Source organism: Osmerus mordax, chromosome 9, assembly GCF_038355195.1.
Source record: "Osmerus mordax isolate fOsmMor3 chromosome 9, fOsmMor3.pri, whole genome shotgun sequence".
NCBI classification, from domain to species: Eukaryota; Metazoa; Chordata; class Actinopteri; order Osmeriformes; family Osmeridae; genus Osmerus; species Osmerus mordax.
In genome coordinates, this window is record NC_090058.1 from 11,112,721 (window position 1) to 11,117,757 (window position 5,037).

The following is a 5,037-nucleotide window of genomic DNA, read 5'->3' on the forward strand; positions in this document are numbered from 1 at the left end:
ATTAAACACCTATGTTGTGGTCATCCTTGCTCGTAAGGTTCCAATTTTGAGCCAAAATGGCGTCTATTGCATGACGTGAGCAGGATCTCCATTTAATTTATGCTACTGCAAATTATGGCATTTATTCGGTGACTGCTGGTGAATGCAGTTTGATATTTGCATCAGATTTTCTAATAGTTACACTACTAAATGATGTTTAACTTCAGCAAAGAGACTACTGCTCAGGAGAATATATAAATATGATTTATGCCAAGCAGGTTAAAGCAGACCAAGACTGCACTGCACCTCCTTCGTGTAATTATGTTTGAGGACAGGCCACAGGAGAATTGAGTGATAACTGTTTAACTACACTCAGTCATGTAGGAATAGATTAGAAGCAAAACTCTCTTGACGAGTATTGGACATCGGACCCACTTTTTTCATTTTCCCCACATTGTGTAGAAATTAAACTAGGCAACATATCTTAATGGATAGGTAGACTCCCACAGTTCAGTGGCCTGATTGAATTTGATCAAAAAAGAGCTGCTCCATTAATTATCCTGTTGGGTCTGACCTTCACGCTGACGCACACACGCATACGTTGGCACACACACACACACACACAGCCCACAGGGCCCGTTTGTCTGTCAGGAAGGTGACATCCCCAGATGAATTATGGGAGGTGGCTGTCATCTCTGGGGTCAAATACAGAATGGCATACCTGGGGTGTGATCGTCTTCTCACCCACTGTTGCACGTCAGCCATTTTAGAGGTTGAAAGCCTCAATGGGGACCAAACCGACCTCGATTAAACCTTCATTAATATTAATATACTTTGTCGTTTCACGTGAGCCACAGCTAATTAACAGCTTCAGTCTGCATAATGGGGGTGAGAAGAGGTATTGGACAGGAAGCTAGTTCACCACAAACAGAACGGAGAACACTCAGTATACAAGAACACACTAGTTTTGGCATAATCATTAACTAGGAAGGTTTTTCATTAAGATACTGCAGGATCACATGTTTACGCTAATTTGTACTGCTATTTTTCTTTTTTATTCAAACAGGCAATTAGACGGAGAGCCTGTTATCTGTAATGGAATGTTATTTGGTTATTTCTGTAGTCGAGTCTCTGACTAACAAGATGATTTTGTGTGTCTGTCCGAAAGAGCTCGGCAGTCCATCATGTGTGTCTTGGCATCATCCCAACCCATGATCACTGGGCCCAGTGCCTCCATGGACGTGTGTTCATATGAGTGTGTGTGCACGTTAAAGTGTGTCCAACTGCATATAAAAGGAATATACTGCCACTCTAACACACTAAGATTTAGTGTTTGGCCATGACCCGGGTTTGGCCCTCATGGCCCATGTGGGGATGACCATGAATCAGACCTTCATGAAGGGCTTGATAAGTCTACTGTAGACAAGCTGTTTACGAGCATCCAGACATTCCCAAGTTCCCTTTAAACACACGCACACGCAGGCATGCGCGTGAACACATTCATGTGTGTGTATTCATGTGCACACCCACACAAACTCACAGAGTGTTGCTCAGATCTTAATGGGATTGTCAGATTCCTCAGATTGGATCCCTGCTGGCGTCTGTCAGTGTTCCACAACCCAGCAGGGAGGATCCAGTTCTTTATTGTGCCCTCTATATTTCTCGGAAACTCAATATCATGGGGATGTGATTTGCTCTTGACCTAGAAGATTGGTTGAACCCTTCCAGGGCGGTAGGTCAAAAGGTTGATCTCGGTAAAAAATGAAAAATAAAAAGCGCTGACGTTCCCGTTCCTCTAAGTGACTGTGTACAGTCACATGCTGCCCATCTGGACAGACTAGTTAGGAGGTAGAGGGAGTGATTCTCTACACACACATTTCAGCATTGTTTTATTCATACCGTCACCCCCCTCCCCCAGAAGACAGTGAATCCAGACTTTGGCTACTTGAATGCTACATAGCGATGTGTTCATTTGACTGGGGTCACATCAAAGCGTGTCTGAAGTGTTTTTAATGGAGGTCTGACAGAACCAAAACAATCACTCCAGAGCTGGGTTCCATTGTCCTGGAGAGAAGGACACACATCTATTGCAAAGGCGCACAGTGCACTTCTGCTTGCCTTGTTTGGTTGGTCTGTTTGAGGACAGCGATCCCGGGCCGAGCGGAGGGGGGTTGGGACAAGGGGATTAGGGGAGCAGGTCGCAGGCCTCGCACAGTACACAGTGTGCCAGCTGCCAGAGACAAGAGGATGGACTTCTTGTACTCTTCCCGCATTGCTATCTCTCTTTCCTCTCGGAGCTCGGTTCATTTCTCCCACATACACAAGTGCAGCCCCCCCCCCCCCCCCCCCCCCACACTCCACCCCCTTGCCTGATTGTCTGCCTCGATCTTTAAGAGTTCACACAGTGCTGCAGGGAAGCAACGTCGAAAGATCCCTCTGGTGTTTATGATGCAAAGTGAAGGCCTGTGTTCCCTCTCCTCCACTGGTTTCACCAAGGGCACAGACTTTTATGTACATCCCTACCCCACACACAGACACATGCAGCTCCCTAGTGCAGGTCAGTGTGTGTGAGAGTGTGTGTGTGTGTGTGTGTGGGGGAGATAGGCATGGTGTGTCTGGAGATTGAATTAGGCCTTAGATCAGCCAGTGACAGGGCCAAGGCAGTCGTTAGGAGAGAAACAGGCTGCTTTATGGGGTCACGGTCCTGTGGTTCTAGTGTATGTGTGTGTGTGTGTGTGTGGGTGGAGAGGTCCGCCAGCTATAGACCATCTCTATAGAAGGAATCAGGGGAAAAGTGGAGGAAAGTCACCTGAGCTATATAAAACGGTGTGCCTTGTGTGTGTGCATGTACATGCCGTGGTCCACACAGGGGATATAGCAGGTTAGGACACACACTATCCAGGTTAAATAATTGCATAAAAAAAAGTCATTACAAACAGTCATTAAAAAGTACATTTCTTTTATTGGTGGCTTGATGATCCATTTTTGCAATGATTAGAAACATGTCAAGAATGCTGCTTTGAAGAGAGAGCCATGATGGCGTCCGTACACCACAAACATGAATCTGTTTCACTTTTTTGTTCAGAGACACACAGTGTAGAAAACTTCAACGATGTGAGAGGGGAGGGGCAATAAAGTTCATTTTCATGAAGCAAATGTTTAAGACATCAGTTTTAAGATATGAAAATCCTCAACAATACAGTTTACAGTATACAGTATGAAATGGAATCATTTGAAAGGAAAGGACTTAAATTGTAGCTTTTGCAGTTGCATCGGGCATAGCTGGGTTGAACTGGCACCAGTTATCCCTCACCATTGGTCCAGAACCAGCATTTGCTGACTCTATCCAGTTAAGAGTTGGACTGGGTAGCAGAATGAACCGGTTCTGGGAGAAGGGTTCAGGTTAATCTACCTAAAACCTTTGTTGTGTATCCTTCTCTCCACCTTCACCTCAAGAATAAATTGAAGGGGCCAAATTGCACAAGAAGTGATTATTCCTCCTGGAGTATGAACTGTATTCAGCTACATGAACAGCCCCATTAGACGCTAGTTATATTATTCACTATGTGACATCACTGGGAGCTGTGGGGTCAACATTCGGCTCCAATCAGCTTCACCTCCGCCCCTCTAATGGCAGGCTATTGGTCATGGAACCTGTCAGTCCCTCAAAAATAAAATAAAAAAATAATCGCCTCTCAGACACGCTTATTTACAGTCATACACACATGCCTAACAGACGCATTCTGTACATACTATGGTATATACACATTAGCGCTAACACATGCCCACACACACGCATACACACAAACTTGCACACAAGTAGTCTACCGGGAAATGGTGGTATAATCTAAGGTCTTAGGCACTACTAGCCTGTCCCCAGACATCCATGCTATCTGTTCCTTAAGAGTCAGGTGACTCCCCCACTCCCTCTCACACTTGGGGCACAGAGCTACTTTTAAAAGACATATCAAGGGACAGCTCCAGATCCTAGCCATGACTGTGGGACCCCCCTCCCCCCCCTCCCTGACTGTTGAACCCTGTGACTTGAGGAGGACCATCTGACCGGCCATCCAAAGGAGCCAATCAGCTCCACGGCAACCGCCTAGCTCTAGAATTCACAGCTCTAACATTCGTCTAATCAGTGGGATGGGCCGTGGAACAGCCTGGTCTCTTCTTTGTTCTAATGCAGCCATGTTGCCAGATTAGGCTACGTTGGAGAGAACCCCCCCTGCCTGTGTCACAGTTGGAGGGTCCGCTGTGAAAACAGATGCAGAACTGGGGAACAGGTGTGTTTCCATATTAGAAGGCTTCGGTAATGGCTATGGTCCATTGTACGTCCATTCGTCGATTATAATTGATTTATAAACAGAAAAACACAATGGCGAAAAAAAAAGAAAGAAAAGGAATTATTCTTTTCTTTTAGGCAGCAATATTGGTCTCAGTGTTATAACAATTCTGCTTTAAAAAAAGCATTAAAACTAAATAAAACATCATTGTCCTAAAATGAGGATGCTAATCACCCTTCGTGACAGAAGCAGATTCATAGTTGAAATGTAGGTGGACCTTTATAAGCAAAAAGGCTTTTTTACAGAATGTCGTTCAACACTCCCTTAAAAGGTAAAGTCTGTGTTCTATAGCATCTTATTTTAAAACTCAGCGAGTCAGTGAGTCAGCTTCGCCCATACAGGACCTTCTTACTGTCTGAGAGTCCCAAGCTTCTCTCTGGTTGGTGTGTTACGTCCAAGGAAATTGCCCTCACGAGGGACTGAGTGGTCCCAAACCTTAACTCGGGCTGTATATCAGGCCGCTGACAGAAAGAGACTAGGGAGAGGGGGATGCAGACACAAGGACAGAGGGATGACAGTTGGTCGTCAGCACTTCTCCAAGTCCCCTCTTCTTCCTGTCTGGCGAGGTAGGGGTGTGGGTGAATGTCAACATAGGTCAACCTCCAAACGAGAGCAGAACATGGGGGGGGGGGGGGAAATCCAGGGGCATTCAGTCCCCGCCCCGTCCCCACGTCTAACCCCCCCCCCTTCTCCCTCAAAAACGTCCGTCCGT